The sequence below is a fragment of the Mus caroli genome, unplaced genomic scaffold (assembly GCF_978045245.1).
Source record: "Mus caroli unplaced genomic scaffold, Mus_caroli_1 scaffold_3, whole genome shotgun sequence".
Lineage (NCBI taxonomy): Eukaryota > Metazoa > Chordata > Mammalia > Rodentia > Muridae > Mus > Mus caroli.
Genome location: NW_028227258.1, coordinates 87,499,795 through 87,522,003, shown reverse-complemented (window position 1 = coordinate 87,522,003; position 22,209 = coordinate 87,499,795). Strand labels below are relative to the sequence as shown.

The following is a 22,209-nucleotide window of genomic DNA, read 5'->3' as shown; positions in this document are numbered from 1 at the left end:
AAAATTGTTAAATTTTACGAGGGTAGAAATGTGTATAATATATCTGAGGTTTTTCTTCCCAATGTAGACAATTAGAAAAATATGTTTTTCTCAAAATAGAAAACAAGAAAATCTACTTGGAATGATAAAGGAAGGGGAAGTAGGTGGGGATTTGTGTGAGAGGGGACTGGGAAGAAGGAGGCTGATAATGGTATGGAAGGTGAATAAATAAATAATTTTTAAATGGAATTAAAATAGAAAATCTGCTTAGAAATATGAGAGAACTAACATAATGATGAAGAACTGCATTCCCATAAGATTTAAAGAATGGGGAGGGATATAGCCCTGCACTCTCCCTTAAAGTATATATTATCTAGGGTGGTAGAATTTCCAGAGAGAATAGCTTTACACTAAAAAGCTTGTTCACGGCCTGAGAGGTTTACAGAGAGAACTTTGGGAGAAGCCTAAGTTAGTCAGAAAGGATTCCACAGGAAAAAAAAATACATTCATTTTGTTTTTAATAAAAATAAAAATTACAGTGAAATAATATGTTAGCTTAATTTTGCTCCATATTAAAAGGACCAAAATGCAAGGCACTAAGAGTTCCCTCCAAACATGTAAATGTTTTGGGGGAATTGTTTTTGTTTGCTTGTTTGTTTGTTTTGTTTGTTTTTTGTTTTTTCATTTTCAGCTCATAATACCGTAAAGAAGTAGCTCACTAAATTGTCCAGACTGGCCTTGAACTGAAGACACTCTTCTTAATTCAGCCACCAAGTTCCATAATTTTAGTCACATTTTCCTTAAACATGCACATTTTTGGTTTGTGAATTAACTTACTTAAGTCTAGTATATCAATCCTGACTTCAGTCCTATTCATGATACAGTGAGTAGAACTTAAGATGTTATTTTAGGAAATATTCACAGAAACTAAGGAAGATGACTTTAATAAAAATATTCTTAGTCCATCTCATGTCAACATAAATATGTGAAATCTGGAGCGATGGACATCTCTCTGGACAACTGGCACAAGCACTGCAAAACCGGGGATAAGCAAAAACCCTACCACAAGAATTAGAGAGCTGGGATGGCCTGCTGCCAACACGAAGATTAGCCCTCACCTCATACACACAGTCCACGTTTGAGGAGGCAATAAGAAGTACCGTACCCTGAGATTGGATGCGGGGAACTATTCCTGGGGCTCTGAGTGTTGTACTCGCAAAACAAGGATCATTGATATTGTCTACAGTGCATCCAACAATGAGCTTTTCTGCACCAAGACCCTGGTGAAGAACTTCATCTTGCTTATTGACAGCACGCCATACCGACAGTGGTTCGATTCCCACTATGCACTGCCCCTGGGCTGCAAGAAGGGGGCCATGCTGACTCCTGAGGAGGAAGAGATTTTAAATAAAAAACGATCAAAGAAAATTCAAAAGAAATACGACGAAAGGAAAAAGAATGCCAAAATCAGCAGTCTCCTGGAGGAGCAGTTCCATCAGGGCAAGCTTCAACACTGTATTGCCTCAAGACCAGGCCAGTGTGGCAGAGCAGACAGCTATGTGCTCGAAGGCAAGGAGCTGGAGTTCTATCTACAGAAGATATCTGTGTTGGCATTACACTGTTTCTGTCATTAATATGGAGGGAATAATGAGGAAGAAACGTAAAAGTGAATGAACTAACGGAAAATATTCCTAAAGAGCATGAATTTTTCTTAGTTTTTCACTTAGTCTCAATGTGTATCATCAGAATGAAAAACATGATATTGAGAAATATCTTACAACTGTCAAAAATTATGTGAAATTTATTGTGATACAGAGATTATGTTTTCATTTTCTGTGATAGTGATGAATTTATTATTACTATTTAAAAATTGAATATTTCATGGAAAGTATTGCTGGGGCAATAGTGCCTGTAGTCTGTCGTCTTGAAAAGAAAGAATATCACTTACTCCTGATTTTCTGTGCCTCATTGACTATGCTGGTCCATATACCCTTATATGAAATCCTTTTAAAAATGTTTTGTGTCACCATCTCAAATATAAGATGCATCTACATGTCCCGAGCTAATGTCTTGCCAGCAAGAACACACTCAGACAAAAGACAAAGCTTTATTGCTTCATCAGGAGGAAGACCCCCGAACCCTGGAAAATGGTGCTGCTTATATACACCTTAGCGTGATGTGTCAGCACCTGATTTGTTGCTCGCCCATCGACTCATTGCTATGCCCTGGGAAAGGCAATGACTTGGCACAAATTCACTCTTGCACCTGCGCACATTGCTTGTTTACCAGTTAGTCGCAGTGGAAGCCGGCGCCATCTTGTAATGGCGATTGCTCAAGGTTCTCCACATCTACATCCACAGTCTATGTGACATTCTGGGAAAACAGAAATTTTGTATTCTATGAAAAGTTACTAAGAGTCATGCATGAGAGTCACATGTGTTAGTAACTCCTATTTATAAGTATTTTTGGCATAACATATTCTGATCCATGTTAATTTCTCTAAGGTAAGAAAAATTTTAGCCATAATTCAAAGATAAATATACAAAGATACTTTGAACCAAATATGAAAACATTATTGCTATCAAAATAAATTGGTCTACAACAGAAGATAATTTGGTATCATCTGAGAAAAATGCATAGTGACCAAAGAAAATAACTACTAGGACCAAAGAGATAGCTTAGGAGGCAGAAAGACAATTTGACATGAACAAAATTTTTATGGTCTGAATTTGATTTTTTGAGTCTCATAGTTGACAAGAATCAGTTCCTGACAGTTTTCCCTTACTGCCACATCTATGCCTTGGCAAAGCCATGACTGTGTGTGTGTATATATATATATATACACATATATATATATATGATATCAAGGATTATTCTTATTTAGATTTCCTTGGACATTTGTGAACAATAGCATCATTTTTCAATTTCAGTCTATTGAACAATCAGAAGAATATCAAAGTTCTTATTTTTTACTTATTTTGCTGTGGTGAATCATTAGTAAAGTGGTATAAGTAGTAATTATAAATGTGATGCATGCCTAAATATATGAAGTACAGACAAAGCCTATTATTTTACATCCATGGAAAAATATTGCTATGTAATGAAAATAATGAGTACATAGATACCCTAATTTTAAGATGTCTACAAATAGTCTGGAGAGATGGATCAGCTGAAAAGGCTAGGCCCAAAACCAAAATTATAAGAAGTCTACAAATAACTACTGTGACAGTAGGCTTAATCATTGACTTTATAAAGCTCTGAAGAGTCTAAATGAGTTGATAATTTAGATATCTTACAATCATGATTTGTGGAGAATTATCCATTAGTTACGATGAATATTCTGCATCATTATTAATTAAAGTTTGTACATGGCATATTGGAGTACTGTGGCATTTTTGCAATACTTTTACACGTGTTTTAAAAATTTGCATCTTTAATAGAAGTAGTTCATGCTAAATTCAGTTTCATTAGGATGAAAGGTTGAAAGTGAGGCATGTAACAGAGGCTTTCAGTAATTACCAGATACAGACAATTTAGAAATATGTTTAATTTGAGAAATTATATATTTCACTGATATTTCTGGGATAAAATTAACAAATTGTGAGTAATTTGGATTAATGGTAAGGGCTTAATATAGAATAGTTGGAATACTCACGGTAGAGAAATATACAAGATAGGCAAGTTAGTAGAGAATGCCTCTTAGGAAAGAAGGTAAGATGGACAAGATAACCTACCAACTGCTTTCCCTTAGCCAGGAGAGGAAGGTAGTCTGTAGAATCTAAAATGGAAGAGGAAACTAGAATGAGACAGACAACATGGAGCTTTTAAAAACACAACCACCAAACCCAGACACTATTGCATATGCAAGAAATATTTTGCTGACAGGACCCTGATATAGCTCTCTCTTGCGAGGCTATGTCAGTGCCTGGCAATTAGAAAAGTGGATGTTCACAGTCATCTATTGGATGGAACACAGAGCCCCTAAAGAAGGAGCTAGAGAAAGTATCCAAGGAGCTAAAGGGGTCTGCAAACTTATAGGAGGAACAACAATATGAACTAACCAGTACTCCCCAGAGCTGTGTCTCTAGTTGCATATGTAGCAGAATATCCAGCCATCAATGGGAGGAGAAACCCTTGGTCTTGTGAAGATCATATACCCCAGTACAGGGGAATGCCAGGACCAGGAAGCAGGAGTGGGTAGGTTGGGGAGCAGGGTGAGGAGAACATATAGGGGGCTTTGGGGATAGCATTTGAAATGTAAATGAAGAAAACAATTTTTAAATTTTTTTAAAAAGTGAAATTAGTCAAGTTCAGAGGAAAGTGGTCATGTAGTCCTGAAAATGATTATAAAAATCTCTTAATGCAGATGTTATTAGTATGGTTCTGACACTTTCAAAATTTTGTGTTTTGTCAAACTCACTTAAGAGTGAAGAGAAAGTGGCATCCTGAAATTAGTATCATTCACATTAGTATCTTCATATAAGAGTGAAGAGACATCCTGAAATTAGTATCATGGTCTGTGACAGCTACTACAAGAAAGTACCACAGAAAAGAAGCACTCAAACAACTTATTTCTCATAATTCTGGAGGCTAGAAGAGGTGGATATGAAATTAACTCAAATAACTCAGTAACCTTCCTTTATACAAATGATAAACAGGATAAGAAAGAAATATGGAAAACAATTTGCTTCACAATAGCCACACATAATATTTTTATATCTTGAGGTAACTCTAGCCAAACAAGTGAAATACCTATATGAAAATAACTTTGAGTCTCTAGAAAGTAATTGAAGATCTAAGATAATGGAGAGATCTCCCATGCTCATGGATTGGCAAAATTAACATAGTAGAAAATGACAATCCTACCAAAGGCAATGTATAGATTCAATGCAATCCCCACAAAGTCCCAACACAATTCTTCAAAGACATGTAAAGAGCAATTCTCAAATTCATCTGGAAAGGCAAAAAACAAAAACAAACAAGCAAACAAACAGAATAGCGAAAACAATTCTTAACTATAAAAGACCAGCTGGGGAATGACTGTCTCTTACCTCAAGCTTTACTACATAGCAATAGTGATAAAAACTGTATGGCATTGGTACAGAGATAGACAAGATGATCAATATAACAGAATTGAAGACCCAGAAATAAAACCACACACTTCTAATCACTTGATCTTTAACAAAGATGTCAAAAAATATACAAAGAAAAACAGAAAGCATCTTCAATAAATGGTGCTCATCTAGTTTGTTGTCAGTATGTAGAAGAATGAAAATAGACCGATATTTGTTACTTTGTACAAAGCTCAAGTCCAACTGGATTAAGGACCTCAACATAAAACCAGATACACTCAATCTAATAGAAGAGAAAGTTGGAAAGAGCCTTGAATGCATTGGCACTGGGGGAAATTTCCTAATCAGAACTCCAATGGCTCTTGCTCTAAGATCAAGAATTGATAAATGGGACCTCATGAAAGTTGTGAAAGATTCAAACAAAATGAGAGATGGTACAGCTTAACAGATGCATCTCCAGGTTCCTAAACTGAAACACATAACATTCAAATGGAGTAAGTGAAGCTTATTTGATAAAGACACTGCTTCCGAAAGTGTGTCAAGGTTTTAAAAAAAATTTTTGTGAATTGAGTCATGAAGGACCAGTGTAAACATGTGTGTTTTCTTCCCTCACATGAGAACCAGCTTGCCGTTTCCTAGAGAAGAGAGACTGGTAGAAGATACATCTCTCTGCCACAGCATTGCCTTGCCATGGTAGCAGTAAGGTTTGAGAAACCAAAAATAACAAAATCCAGGCTGAATTGCTCCAATAGCCCTCATTTCCTTCACTCTACCATGCAGTGGGATTTGGTTTTCTAAGAAAACTTCTGATTTGGAGCCTTCGCATAATTCTGATCCTCCTGACACATAGAATATAGAAACGCTGCAGAGTTTGATGATTAATATCCAAGTGATAGAATCCCGAGTGTTCAGAAGGTTAGACTAACAGAAGATGATGATCAGAAAAGCCAATCCCATGTTTTTCTTCAGGTAAAAAGAAGGTCTGGAATGACCCATGTACCAATTGTAGAAAAGAACCTGAATAACAAGTGATAAGAAGACCTGAAAGACAAGGAAGTATGACACTCTGTCTCTCCCATTCATGGCTGCCATGGCATGGATAAATTTCTTACATCACATTCTCTCAAGAATGTTGCCCACATCATAGTCTTTGTTCACACAGCTAGGAACCATTTCTATGCTTTTATGCTCATCTCTTGAAACAGAAGGCACTATCTAAGTGGGTTTCTAACCACAATGCTCAGAAAGCACTAAGTGACATTCTATCATACTTATATCAAATTGAAAATGTTTGAGTTTAACATCTGATTGCTTTTACTGACAACAATTGCAAGCAACACTGGACACAAGAGAAATATTAAAATTCTGTTCTATGACTGAATGTCATATATTTGTAGAGTGTAGGAATAATCTTTTGGCATAAAAACTGCACAGTGAGTAATCTTCAGCAGTTGGTGGTGGAACAATAATTCAATTATGTCGCATGAGGTGGCTTGATACCATCCATTTAGTTTTCTATATAACAACTCAACACAGGCTAGGTGGTTAAAGTAACAGAAATTAGAATCTCACAGTTCTAAATATCAGACACTGCAGGAACATGGTGATGACATGGCTGGCTCTTTTCTCAGAAAGGTAGACATTTTTGTTGTGTTCTCCCATAGCCTTTTCTTGCTGTTGTTTACAGGACAAAAAGGGATGTGTTATTTACTTTCTTGTCTTTTAAAGGCATCAGACCTACCATGTTTAGGGCCCTGCCCTCTTTGTTGGCATGACAAAAACTAGAGTCAGTTGGGAAAAAAGAAACTTGATTAGATGAACTGTGGCTTTATTTGTGGTTCACTTTCTTAATTACCATTGATATGCTCTCTATGGGCAGTGCCATCCCAGTCAGGTGGTAGAGGAGTTAAAAATAAGATAACTAGGGTCCTAGGGTTTCCATTGCTGTGATGAAACTACATGAACAAAGAGCATGTTGTGGAGGAAAGGGTTCACTGAGCTTATGCTTCCACATTGCAGTCTATCACTGAAGGAAGCAAGGACAGGAGCTCTAACAAGGAAGGAACCTGAAGCCTGGAGCAGATGCAGAGATCATGGAATGATGCTGCTTACTGGCTTTCTCCCTATGGCTTCTTTAGCATGTTTCTGGCAGAACCCAGGACCACCATCCCAGAGATTACAGCACTCATAATGGGCTAAACCTTCCACCATCAATAACTTACTAAGAACATACTCTATAGCAGAATCTTTTTTTTTTTTTTTTTTTTTTTTTTTTTTTTTTGGTTTTTCGAGACAGGGTTTCTCTGTGTAGCCCTGGCTGTCCTGGAACTCACTTTGTAGACCAGGCTGGCCTCGAACTCGGAAATCCGCCTGCCTCTGCCTCCCGAGTGCTGGGATTAAAGGCGTGCGCCACCACGCCCGGCCTATAGCAGAATCTTATGGAGGTGTTTTCTTAACTGAGGCTATCTCCTTTCAGGTAAGATATGTTATGTCGTGTTGACATGAGAGTAATCAGCACAGTAGCTGACCTGATCCTGGGCAAGTCCATAGCACTAGTGTTCCCCAGGTGTTCCTTCTCTTCCAACTTCCAGGTTTCTGACTAAAGATTCCTACATTGGCTTCACTGGATGATGGACCATGACTTGTAAATCAAATAAAAACACTCTTTCTTAAGTCAAATTAGGACTTGTTTGATCAGAACAACACTGAGCATACTCGAACATCATATTTAAATTTACTTCTGATTAAGTTTAACTGTAACAACTTTACAAGTATTATATTAGCTCAGTTTGTAAGTTCATATATTAATGAAGTATTTGAAACTACATAAGTCTATAAAGCAAGGTGATTTATTTACCTAATAATTATGAATTTTTATGTCTTATGATGATGGCTTTCTTGTTGGCAGAGTACTGGGATGATAGCAGAGAAGACTGATAGAAACAGATAGGAAAATTCCCCTAGGTCACAGTTCTGGTTTTCTTTCTTTATATGTAACCACCAGTGTTAAATCAATGTACTCTGCCCTGATGAGCTTATAGAGTGCTACCATCTCACAAAGGCCACCTCTAAAACCAGTAGTCAGATAAAACTTCTAGTCTCTCAATACAGCACGGGAGGAATTGAACTCTAAACCTAAGGTCTCTATATTTTCATATCATTCCTATTTCACAGCAAGTTTCAACAGATGAATTTGACTGGTAAATAGGGTATGATATACAACATTCTATCTCTTACCCTTAAAATAACTTGTTGGATAATGAGAAGAGGACAAGTTTGCAAATAGACATTATCCTGAGTTCTTATTGCCAAAGAACAGCAAAAATATTATTTGAAATGAAGGTATAATCTAACTTTTGAAGTCCTTGATGATGTATAAGAGATAAAGAAGTAGTCAAGAACACTAGAAAACTTCTGTAGGAATTTTACAGCTGGGAAACTGACTTGGCAGAGGACCATGCCTAACAAGTAAATAAAACAGAGATACTGAAAGCTCCATTCAGCCAGCTACAGACAGTAGTAGGAAATGAGTAAAATACTGAATGATACATACACGTTGTAAGCAACTCTAACATCATTAATGGTTTAAACAAGTTTCACTCTGTAATTGGATCAGTATTTTCTGCAAAGAAATATTCAATATTTTCAGTGACAGTAAATAACTAAAAGCCTTTAAACCTATAACACAATTGCGAATAGCTTGAATATACAAGTAAAATGTCAGACTCATGAAGAGATCATTCTACATTAAGAAAAAGAATGCAGAACTGAATGAATCTGTATCTAAATGGTCAGTAACTTTGATTGAACAATGCAGAATAAAAAGCCCGATATGTACAATTTCCTCCACAGTGACTTTAGAATTCTAAATTTAATGTGTTGACTTCAGCAGTGAAATTATGTTAGATTAGCTAATTAAAACTTAAACAGAACTGTAGCATATGGCTAATGAGGCTGACATGCCAGAAATGAAGTGTGTTTTGAAGCTTTTCTATATGATATTTTGTCTACTAAGGAGAAATATCATTTCAAAATATTTTAATAGAATTCTTAATCCTACATTTTTTCTACTAAATCAAAGATCTGGAGATTAATTAGAGCACTTGTTTAGCAGGTACAAATTCCTGAATTCTCACCATCACTATTAAAAAGAATTTTAAAAAGTAGAAAAAGAAATCTAACTGATAAAATTTAAAATCTTACCAAATTAAAATTGATATTTAAATAACAGGTCTGTATGTTCTGTATAAATATCAGGAAAAGAAAATAATCAAACGTTAAACCTGAAAAAAAAACCTGATAATCTAAACCCATTAGGAGATGCCTTTCTAACTTTTCCCACTTTCTCTATATTGCTACAGAAAATATTTCATGAGCTGAGCCTGTGACTAGCCTTGTTCAAAGTGTTTGTCCATGCTTTGTTTGAAAGTTTGAAAACTATCTGGTTGGGGAATAGTTTCTATCAAAGTGAAAGTCTGGGAGATGCACTTCCTAGTATAATAAATGAAGCATAACAGAGCCAAAAAAGGCAAATCTGATGTCACCAGTAATTTGGTGTTCTTAATGCAAAGTTCCCCTTATATATATATATATATAAATGCTCCATATAATCAAATGTCATGAATCGCTTCATGTCATCATGAGAACACATCATTTTTGGAACAAGAAAATCCTTATATCTATATACTATTGCCATTACTGATATATATATATATATATATATATATATATATATATATATATAGAGAGAGAGAGAGAGAGAGAGAGAGAGAGATGATAGATAGATAGATATAGATAGATAGATATATACAGATTGACAGATGTGCTTCATATAGAAGTTTTGTGTTTTCTCCCATTGTCCATCCAAGATGCATAAGATGTTGATATATATGAATATGCATGCAATACTAATAGGATTATGTTTTGTGAAAGAAAAATAAATATTGAAATCAATATCTTAGAAAAGTTAATACAGAATGCTGTTGATTACATTTTATAGCCAAATCAAGGATATTGTTCCAATTTACAGCTCATCTATAAGGAAAGTTAAGGGAAATGACTGTAGGCCAAATATAAGTCAGCAGGTTCAGATTACAGGACCAGCTTCAAATTCAGATCCTTGTATTAGTCACTTTCTTGCTTTCAGGTGACTGTCCTTCAAGAATTGGACAGTCAGCCTCAAAGAGGGTCACTCCATTGTAAAATCTTGTAAAAAGTTTCATCTACAAAGCAAAAGTTTCTGGCTACAAAAGAAAAGTATATTTTTATGGCAATTACAAGAAGGGAAATCGAAGCCCACAACTGGTCGAAATCTGGTAAATCCTTTGAACTTCAGTTGCACTGCATGTAAGGTAGAGGGATAAAGTACACAGTCAGTTTTTCAGCAAGAAATTCAGAACTAGAGCATTCTAAAGTTCACTTCATTATATGTGGTTTTTAGCTAATTCAAAACTATTTTAGCCGGGCGTGGTGGCGCACGCCTTTAGTCCCAGCACTCGGGAGGCAGAGGCAGGCGGATTTCTGAGTTCGAGGCCAGCCTGGTCTACAAAGTGAGTGCCAGGACAGCCAGGGCTACACAGAGAAACCCTGTCTCGAAAAACCAAAAAAAAAAAAAAAAAAAACTATTTTAATGCAGTAAAAAGTTTTCAAGGATGTGTGCCATGGAAATTTCATGATAAACAATGCAGTAGGTACTGACAGCATTTGAGCTTTTCCCACTGGGAAATGAGATGGGTATTTTTCTCATTTTTCTTTGATTAAAACTAGATTTTTACATTTTTTCAGATAAACATTTCTGCTCTTCTAACTTTCCCCAGATCGACCCCACTTCTTGTCTCATTGAATTCTATGACTTCTTTTTTTATATCTCTCAATAGAGAAAAAAAATCTGGCATCTAAGAAAATAAAATAAGATAAAACAAAAATGAACAGGAATAGGACAAATAGACCCCCAAAAAGGTCAAAGAAAACAAATAAATACATATAGGTATAGATACAGACATTCCCACACACAGAAATCCTATAATAATTCAGAACTAGAAATCACAATATATAAGCAAAGACCTGTAAGCTAAAATAAGAGAGAGAGAGAGAGAGAGAGAGAGAGAGAGAGAGAGAGAGACAGAGAGACAGAGAGACAGAGAGAGAGACAGAGAGACAGAGAGACAGAGAGAGAGACAGAGAGAGAGAGAGAGATGATAGAAAAAGCAAGCCCAGACAAAGCATTTTAAGACAAAAATACCTCTCAAATTACCACTGAGTGCCCTTTGTGTTAGCCATCTACTTTTGGGTATATAGTATACCCCTAAAGGTAGTCTATATATTCTGTGAGATTTGGAGGGAGAAAAGAATTTTTTCCTATGTGAAGAATGGTCATTTGGCAATGGCATCTAGGTTAAGGGTCAGGGTTAGTGTTCATTTCCCTCTTAGTGCTGAGACCCCCACATGACTTTGACCTGTTCAGGTCATGTGTATGCTGCCATGGTTTATGAATTCATATTTGCTTCAGTCATGTTGTCCCTAGAGGTCATTGTTTTCTTGGACTCCTCCACTATCTTTGGCTCTTAACAATATGTCTGCCTTCTCTTCTGCAGGGTTCCCTGAGTCAAGAGTGGAGAGATTTTCTGGAGGAATCCCAATTAGGAGTAAATATTCCAAGGTCTCTGACTCTGCTCTTTTTCCAATTGTGGTCTCTGTATGTGTTCCTCCTGCAGTAGCAGGAGGATGCTATTTTGATGATGCCTGAATTCTGAATTCTGATGTTTATCAGAATTTCATGTGTTTCACAAATTGTATCTTATAATTTGAGTATTCTAAGTTTCTGGGCTAATATCCACTTGTCAGTGAGTACATATCATTTGAAGAAGAATGAAGACCAAAGTGTGGACACTTTGCCCCTTCTTAGAATTGGGAACAAAACATCCATGGAAGGAGTTACAGAGACAAAGTTTGGAACTGAGACAAAAGGATGGACCATCTAGAGACTGCCATATCCAGGGATCTTTCCCATAATCAGCCTCCAAACGCTGACACCATTGCATACACTAGCAAGATTTTGCTGAAAGGACCCTGATATAGCTATCTCTTGTGAGACTATGCCAGGGCCTAGCAAACACAGAAGTGGATGCTCACAGTCAGCTACTGGATGGATCACAGGGCCCCCAATGGAGGAACTAGAGAAAGTACCCAAGGAGCTAAAGGAATCTGCAACTCTATAGGTGTAACAACAATATGAACTAACCAGTACCCGGAGCTCTTGACTCTAGCTGCATCTGGATCAAAAGATGGCCTAGTTGGCCATCACTGGAAAGAGAGGCCCATTGGACATGCAAACTTTATATGCCCCAGTACAGGGGAACACCAGGGCCAAAAAGTGGGAGTGGGTGGGTAGGGGAGTGGGGAGCAGGGTATGGGGGAATTTGGGGATAGCATTGGAAATATAAATGAGGAAAATACCTAGTAATATATATATATATATATATATATATATATATATATATAAGAATTTCATTAGGAGTCATTTTACTGATACTTCCCTTTAACATAATAGTCATGTTTGGTTTCCTGGCCTACCAAGTCTCCAGGTCTTGGACTCCCAAATAATGTTGAGCATGGGTTCCATGTCATAGAGTAGATCTTAAATCTAATTAAATAAGGCTTTGTTACTTCCAGATCTTTGTGCAACTACTGCATCAGTATACTGTGCAGGTAGGTCACCATTGTGGATCTCAGGATTTATAGCTGGATGGGTGGTTACCTTTTTCCTATGGTAGTATGCATAGTTCCTTCTAATACCAGAAACATTAGTCAGTAGTAGGGAAGTCTCTAGATAGGTGTTAGCTTAACTTCTCTGTGTACACTGAGTTATGGAGGTGTTGTATTCAGCAGGTCAGCCTTATCATCCGTTTCTAGAGGTTGACCAACAACCTTTTCAATAGTCTAGCTGTTTGCAGGTTTATATGAGGCCCTACTGGACAACAAATCAGCTAAACATAACCAATTCCTGGATTTGGACATTTAATTTGGTAGTAAGTGATGTCTACTTAAGGCTCTGTCACCCCTATTATGTGGCGATTCCATTTAGATTTCATATATATATATATATATATATATATATATATATATATATATATATATGAGGAGCCCCAGGCCAGGGGAATAAGACATCTGGCTTAGCTCATTGGAGAAAGTCCTTTGCTTGGAGGTGGCTGTTTGGGAGTAAAAAGGTGCCTTCTGTGGGAGACTTAGGTTGTGTATCCTTACTGGGGGCTTTCTCCATCCTCTCCCTGGCAGTTCTTGATGAAAGAGACAGTCCATGTTTACCTATACTCTTTATCCATACTGTTTATTATGGATAAGGGGTGCATACCACCTTCCCAAGGTGTACCCAAAATTGAATAACTTTTGAGGGAGGGAATTTCTGGGAAGGAAAGCTTACGAGCTAAACCCTCATGTCCTTTAGGTACCATATTAGCATGGAGAACTCTGTTCTGGGGTATGTGACTAACAGGGATAGTGGGGTCATGTGTTCTGGAACAGGAATCTAGTATTAAGCAGGAAATGCCTATAGTCTCAGGTAGGTACCTGGGTGACAGGGTCTTGGACCCACTCACAGTACTAAGTTTTCTGGCATCGACCACTGTCCCACAGTATAAGATGAAATCATTTACTGGTTGTGATTTGTATTCTTCTGATGACTAAGAAAGATGAACACATTTTTAAAAATAACTTTAATTGGATATTTTATTTGTTTACATTTTAAATGTTATCCCCTTTCCCACTTCCCTTTCTGCAAACCTCCATCCTATCGCCCCTTACCCTCTTTCTATGAGGGTGCTCCTCCACCTAACCACTGAATCCTTCCTCATTGCCATAGCATTCCTCTACACTGGGACATGAAGCCTTTAGAGGACAAAGGGCCTCCACTCCCATTAATGCCAGATAAGGCCCCTTCAGCTCCATCAGTCCATCCACTAACTCCTCCATTGAGGTCCCTGTGCTCAGTCTAATAGTTGACTATGAGCATCCACATCTGTACTGCTCAGGATCTGGCAGAGCCTCTCAAGTGACAGTTGTATCAGGATTCTGTCAGCAAGAACTTCTTGGCATCAGCAATAGAATTTGGGTTTGGTATCTTCATGTGGGATGGATCCCCAGGTGGGGCATCAGTCTCTATTCCACTCTTTGTCCCTGTCTTTCTTTAGGCAAGAACAAGTCTGGCTTAAAATTTTGGAGATGAGTGGGTGGCCCCATCCCTCAACCAGGGGGCCATGCCTAACCTCTGGTTATGGTCTCTATAGGTTCTCCCTCCCCTTTGTGGGGTATTTCAGCTAATGTCATCCCAGTCGGGTCCTTTGAGGCTCTTGCTTTCCTGGTATCTGGACTTTCTGGTTGCTACCACCAGTTCTCCATCCCCCATTGGTACACACCTCTGTTCAATTTCCTGACCCTCTGTACATCTCTTCCATCTCCTCTCAAACCTAATTCTGACCCTCTTTTCCCGCTCCCACTCATCATCTCTTTCTCCCAAGTTCCTCCCACCTCCTACATTCCTTGATTATATTGTTCACCCTTCTAAGTAGGATTGAAGCATCCACTGTTTGGTTTTCCTTCCTCTTGAGCTTCATGTGGTCCATGAGTTGTATAGTGGGTATTCCATGTTTTTTGCCAAAATATCCACTTATCAGTGAGTGCATACTATGTGTGTTCTTTTGTGATTGGGTTACCTCCCTCAGGATGATATTTTCTAGATCTATCAAATTGCCTGGGAATTTCATGAAGTCACTGTTTTCAATAGCTGATTAGTACTCTATTGTGAAAATGTACCACAATATCTGTATCTGTTCCTCTGTTGAGGGACATTTGGGTTCTTTCCAGCTTCTTGCTACTAAAAATATGGCTACCATGAACATAGTGGAGCATGTGTTCTTACTACATGTTGGAGCATAAACCCAGGAGTGGTATAGCTGGGTCCTTAGGTAGCACTCTGTCCAATTTTCTGAAGAACTGACAAACTGACATCCAGAGTGGTTATATCAGCTTGCAATACCACCAGCAATGGAGCATTTATCCATAGCCTCACCAACATCTGCTGTCACCTGCATTTTTGATCTTAGCCACTCTGACTGGTGTGAGGTGGAATCTCAGGGTTGTTTTGATTTGCATTTCCCTGATGACCAAAGATTATCAACATTTTTATGTGCTTCTTGGCAATTCGTGTTTCCTCAGTTGAGAATTCTCTGTTTATCTCTGTTTCCTATTTTTTAAATAGGGTTATTTGGTTCTCTGGAATGTAACTTCTTGACTTCTTTGTATATATTGGATTAGCCCTCTATCAAATGTAGGATTAGAAAAGATCTTTTCCCAATCAGTTGATTGCAGTTTTGTCCTATTGACAGTGTTCTTTTCAGTTTTGCCTATTGACAGAAGCTTTGCAATTTTGGAGGTCCCATTTGTCAGTTTTTCATCTTAGAGCATAAGCCTCTGGTATTCTGTTCAGGAATTACTCCTTTGTACCCATGTGTTCAAGGCTTTTTCCGCTTTTGTAAAGTGTTTGTGGGACGCCTGACTCACCAGCAAGATAGAAACCACAATAGGATCCTTCTGCTCACATTTATTGGGCTGCGCATTGACTGTGTAGGCAAAAGACCCTGAGCCCTGGGCCTCTCACTCTTATATACTGTCAGTTCCCATCCACTCACAGCAGGCCACATCACCTCACCAGGTACTCAGCTTCAGCTAATCAGGGCAGCAGGGGCATATTTCCACCAAAATGGCTTTGCCAGTAACCTGGTACACCTGTGCAGCTCTCAAGATGTTTGTGGTTTATATGAGGAAGTCAGGTGCAAGTCATATGACTTAGCTACAGTCCCTGGCGCCTTTGGGACTACTGCCACACCCGCTCCCCACATCTCCCCCTTTTTTCGTTTTTTGGCAGAGAGAATGTCTGTCTTAGATTGCCCCCTGCAGCAATGTCCCTTACCCGTCCTTGGGAGACAAACAGCATTGGTTTGATCCCTGTCTTAGGTTGTTGACATGCCCAGGGAGTCTTATCCGTCACTGACTACTTCTCTGTCATGCCAAGCCACACTTGGGGAGATTGTGTTTTGCTTGCAGCAGGTGCATCAAAAGGCCAGGATGTTGATTAATCTATGGCCAGATATTAATTGCTGCAAGCAAGCCTCATGGGTGAAGGTAGAGGTCTGATCCCCAGTGTGCAAGCATAGGGGCCTTACCCAAAACCATCCCTTGGGCTCATCACCCAGAGAGGTCTTGGCCAGCTCCCATGTCGTTTTTCCTGGGGGAAGGGAACTAGGACACTGAACCTTCATGCAATCAGACATGCTTTCCATAGAATGCCAACAGCAAGCTATCCTCTGTGCAGTGCTTAGCCTCGCAACCCATGGCATAATGCAGCATAATTTCTTTTAGAGTGGCAAACCGAATCTGAGGAGATTGTCCCGCCTCCACTGCAACAAAAGCCTACGCTACCATGGCGAAAGTGTGGGCCTGCACACGCTGCACCTAACACATGTGCCAAACACACAACACACACACTATTACAAGCATACATCCCAGGGTCCCATCAGCCCTGAAGCAAGGGATAGACAGTTTGTAAACAAAGCAACTTGAACAGGCAAAGGTACAAAGCAAGGCATCCCAGTCACAACAACCAAATGATATAACGAATATCACTACTACAATTAACATTATTCTTCTAAACAATAAAAACTAAAGGAGATCACATACAAACAGGCATAGCTAGAAAAGAAACATTCCTTCCTCCAGCAAATTGAAATACAGAAGTTTCAAACATTCCAATAAAATTTGCATTACCCCAGGCCCCTCCCGCCACCATGCTTAGGGGGGAAAGATCAGTGCAACTACAATTCACCCCACATAACAACCATACATATAAGGGGCACTGCCCAAGGTGCAAGGGAATCAGGAACACTCCTACAAAAAGGAAAGGGGAGCCCATCTAGTTTGGGAGGGTATAGTGCCAATGCCCTTGGATATACTGGAAGACCACACCCCTCGAATCCAGGTAGCATTAGTTTTAGTAGATACAGCTGAACACAATCACTCATCTGTGAAATATTTTGAATCATTTGAAAATACAACAATCCCTTTAGCTGAAGCAGCATAGAAAAAAGGCAATTGTAGTGAAGCATTAGATGTAAAGAATTGAGGAAACACTTGAATGCGTCAATGACATGGGTTTCAGGAACACAGCCCCAACGTAGCTCTTCAGTTCTCACTTGCGGGAGCATTCCCAGCCACAGGAACATCCACGTCCTCACAGCTCCACCTGCCCTGAATTGCTCTGGTCAGCCACTCCGGGACCTGCAGCTGTTGTCGATGATCCTGAGGAAACACAAACAGACCCTCTCTCCCAAACCTATCGAGAGCACTCCTCTTTTACCTGATTTAGTGCCTCATTGCCTCTGCAAGACCTTCAACACCAGTGGGCAATGATTTCCACACCCTTATGGCAATCTGATTTACCTGCTCAAGCACCTGCACTGGATATCCTGTCTGTTGTTGTGCAAAGCGACCTTGACTTGAAAGACCCCCGAAGGGAGACCCTCACTCAAGTCTCGGGACAGCCGCGAACCCAAGAAGACACTGAGACCGAACTCAGAATATAGGAAGGAAGATTTAATAAAGGCACAACGAGAAAGCACATAAACCAGAGCTCTGGGGTCGAAACTCATACACCGAGCATGGTGTAGAGGAGAATCGACCACGACCCAAATTTTTCACAGGCTTATATAGGAAAAAGCCAATGGGGGAGCAGGGTAGGAAAAGTACAAATTTGCGTAACTAAGGGGTTTTTGCCAAGGGTTTTTCCAAGGGGCTTTCCAAGGGGCTTTCCATAACCAAGGGGTCATGTCCTATATTTGGCAATGTACCCGATCTATTGGAACATTATCTCAAAAATGTTCTTGGGGTTGTTCCAGGAAGCCTTTATCTAAAAAATGTTCTTGGAACAGTCCTCAATTGGGAGGGGTTGGACTCTGGGGTGAAGAGTTCAGGAATGTTCCGGGAACAATCTCCAGATGTGAGGGGTAGGACTCTGAGTTGAAGAGTTCAGGTGGTCAGTAATTTTCCTCTTTCATTCCCCACTCCTTCTAGTAAGTAGCTCTAATCTTAGAGCGAGTTTTCGGCCTCTTGGAGGACCAGATATTGTTGCCTTAGTACCATAACCTGTACTGCATTTATTCTTTCTCTAATAAAAGCTACTAACTTATTGAGGATGCAGGGGCCAAAAGTTAGCAAAAGCATAAGTGTAATTAAGGGTCCTGCTATGGTGGAGAGGAGAGTGGTGAACCAAGGGGACTTAAACCAGCTTTCGAACCATCCTTGTTGGCTTTCTCTTTCTCTTTTACCTATATCTAGGCATTCTCTAAGTTTGGCCATAGAATCTTTGATTACTCCTGAATGGTCAACATAAAAACAACATTCTTCTTTTAGGGCAGCACAGAGTCCTCCTTCTTTAAGGAATAATAAGTCTAATCCTCTCCTGTTTTGTAACACCACTTCGGACAGGGAAGTCAAAGATTCTTCTAATTTGGTTATAGACTGTTCTATAGTTCTAAGATCAACATCCATAGCTGTACGTAATTCTTCATAGTATTGGGGGGTCTTAATTAAGGCAGCGGTCCCTGTACCTACTCCTGCTGCTACTCCTAATCCTAAAAGTACTGCCAAATTTAGGGTAACGGGTTCTCTTTTCCAGCGGACCCGGTGATCAAATTTGTCTAAAAAGGAACTATCATCATGATACAGGAGTCTGGGAATAAGTTGAACTAAAATGCAGAAATCTTTGGAACTATTAAAAACAGACATAGATACACAAGGAGTGAGACCGGTATTGCAAGCCCATACTGTGTCTATGGGGGGCACTAGATACTGACCACTTTTGTTAGGCTGGATGTTCTGGGTCTGATTACAGAGGTGCCCTTTATCCTGAGGTACCTGGCCTAAACAAAGCCCACTCCCTGAAACTGCTGCCAGAGTCAACTTTCTGTTTTCTCCCCAAAGGCATTGAAAATGATCTGAAGTAGTATTATAAGTCCTGATCTGAGCAATTCCTTCATAATAAGGGGGCCTAGAGGCATAGCATAACCAACATGATTGAGTCATATTAGGATTAGTCCTATTTAAAACTAAAAAAGCTCCTTGGATTAGACTGACCAGACGGCTCTCTGTATCTAGGGGCGGTGGGGAAGCTAAGGTTGGCTTTATGAGGGGAGTATTAGTCCCCAGGGAGGGTCCCACTGTGTTAGGCTGTGGAGTTGGTGGAGCTGGTACGGCTGGGACTTTTGGGGGAGCAGGTGCGACTGGGGGGCCCTGTTCCATAAGGACTTTGTTGGGCCCTATGGGTGTTACCTTCAGGTCTTTCACTGTCAGTCTGATCGTAAAAATGAACCCAGGGTCTCTTGGTGGAATGTATACACGCCAACCCCACCTATTTCCTTTAAGCCAACTCAAACGATTTTGTTTCCCTTTTTCGGTGAATTTTATAAGTAGGGGGTTGCAGTATTTACCTTTGCATGGTCCTGGGGGGCTGTTTTTAAGAGCGCACCCATTCTCTGGATATTTTTTTTTCTTGGACCTGTTTATTGTATGTGTGTCCACATGTGGAGGTCAGGGGGGCAGTTTCTTCTACCACATAGTTTCCAGGATCAAGCTCATGGCATTAGACTTGGAGGAAGGTGTTTGCACTTGCACACCCATCTCACAGATACTTTTTTTTTTAATATTTTTATTACATATTTTCCTCAATTACATTTCCAATACTATCCCAAAAGTCCCCCATAGCGCCCCCCACTTCCCTACCCACCCATTCCCATTCTTTTGGCCCTGGCATTCCCCTATATTGGGGTATATAAAGTTTGCAAGTCCAATGGGCCTCTCTTTCCATTGATGGCCGACTAGGCCATCTTTCGATACATATGCAGCTAGAGACAAGAGCTCCAGGGTTCTGGTTAGTACATCATGTTGTTCCAACAATAGGGTTGCAGATCCCTTTAGCTCCTTGGGTACTTTCTCTAGCTTCTCCATTGGGAGCCCTGTGATACATCCAATAGCTGACTGTGAACATCCACTCCTGTGTTTGCTAGGCCCCGGCATCGTCTCACAAGAGACAGCTATATTTGGGTCCTTTCAGCAAGATCTTGCTAGTGTATGCAATGGTGTCCGCGTTTAGAAGCTGATTATGAGACGGATCCCTGGATACAGCAGTCTCTAAATGGTCCATCCTTTCATCACAGCTACGAACTTTGTCTCTGTAACTCCTTCCCTGGGTGTTTTGTTCCCAATTCTAAGAAGGTGCACAGTGTCCACACATTGGTCTTCATTCTTCTTGAGTTTCATGCGTTTATCAAATTGTATCTTATATCTTGGGTATCCTAAGTTTTGGGCTAATATCCACTTATCAATGAATACATATTGTGTGAGTTCTTTTGTGATTGTGTTACTTCACTCAAGATGATGCCCTCCAGGTCCATCCATTTGGCTAGGAATTTCATAAATTCATTCTTTTTAATAGCTGAGTAGTACTCCATTGTGTAAATGTACCATAATTTCTGTATCCATTCCTCTGTTGAGGGACATCTGGGTTCTTTCCAGCTTCTGGCTATTATAAATAGGGCTGCTATGAACATAGTGGAGCATGTGTCCTTTTGACCGGTTGGGACATCTTCTGGATATATGCCCAGGAGAGGTATTGCTGGATCCTCCGGTAGTACTATGTCCAATTTTCTGAGGAACCGCCAGACTGATTTCCAGAGTGGTTGTACAAGCTTGCAATCCCACCAACAATGGAGGAGTGTTCCTCTTTCTCCACATCCTCGCCAGCATCTGATGTCACCTGAATTTTTGATCTTAGCCATTCTGACTGGTGTGAGGTGGAATCTCAGGGTTGTTTTGATTTGCATTTCCCTGATGATTAAGGATGTTGAACATTTTTTCAGGTGCTTCTCTGCCATTCGGTATTCCTCAGGTGAGAATTCTTTGTTCAGTTCTGAGCCCCATTTTTTAATGGGGTTATTTGACTTTCTGGAGTCCACCTTCTTGAGTTCTTTATATATATTGGATATTAGTCCCTTATCTGATTTAGGATAGGTGAAGATCCTTTCCCAATCTGTTGGTGGTTTTTTTGTCTTATTGATGGTGTCTTTAGCCTTGCAGAAGCTTTGTAGTTTCATGAGGTCCCACTTGTCAATTCTCGATCTTACAGCACAAGCCATTACTGTTCTATTCAGGAATTTTTCCCCTGTGCCCATATCTTCAAGGCTTTTCCCCACTTTCTCCTCTATAAGTTTCAGTGTCTCTGGTTTTATGTGAAGTTCCTTGATCCACTTAGACTTGACCTTAGTACAAGGAGATAGGAATGGATCAATTCGCATTCTTCTACATGTTAACAACCAGTTGTGCCAGCACCATTTGTTGAAAATGCTGTCTTTCTTCCACTGGATGTTTTTAGCTCCCTTGTCGAAGATCAAGTGACCATAGGTGTGTGGGTTCATTTCTGGGTCTTCAATTCTATTCCATTGGTCTATTTGTCTGTCACTATACCAGTACCATGCAGTTTTTATCACAAATGCTCTGTAGTAGAGCTTTAGATCCGGCATGGTGATTCCACCAGAGGTTCTTTTATCCTTGAGAAGAGTTTTTGCTATCCTAGGTTTTTTGTTATTCCAGATGAATTTGCAGATTGCACTTTCTAATTCATTGAAGAATTGATTTGGAATTTTGATGGGGATTGCATTGAATCTGTAGATTGCTTTTGGCAAGATAGCCATTTTTACAATGTTGATCCTGCCAATCCATGAGCATGGGAGATCTTTCCATCTTCTGAGATCTTCTATAATTTCTTTCTTCAGAGACTTGAAGTTTTTATTATACAGATCTTTCACTTCCTTAGTTAGAGTCACGCCAAGATATTTTATATTATTTGTGACTATTGAGAAGGGTGTTGTTTCCCTAATTTCTTTCTCAGCCTGTTTATTCTTTGTGTAGAGAAAGGCCATTGATTTGTTTGAGTTAATTTTATATCCAGCTACTTCACCGAAGCTGTTTATCAGGCTTAGGAGTTCTCTGGTGGAATTTTTAGGGTCACTTATATATACTATCATATCATCTGCAAAAA

At 39.4% G+C, this 22,209-nt stretch overlaps 1 pseudogene; it reads left to right on the top strand.

Annotated features, from left to right (window-relative positions):
* The first annotated feature begins 979 nt into the window (after positions 1 to 979).
* On the top strand, positions 980 to 1,613 carry LOC110291843 (small ribosomal subunit protein eS8 pseudogene; annotated as a pseudogene).
* The last annotated feature ends 20,596 nt before the right edge of the window (positions 1,614 to 22,209 follow it).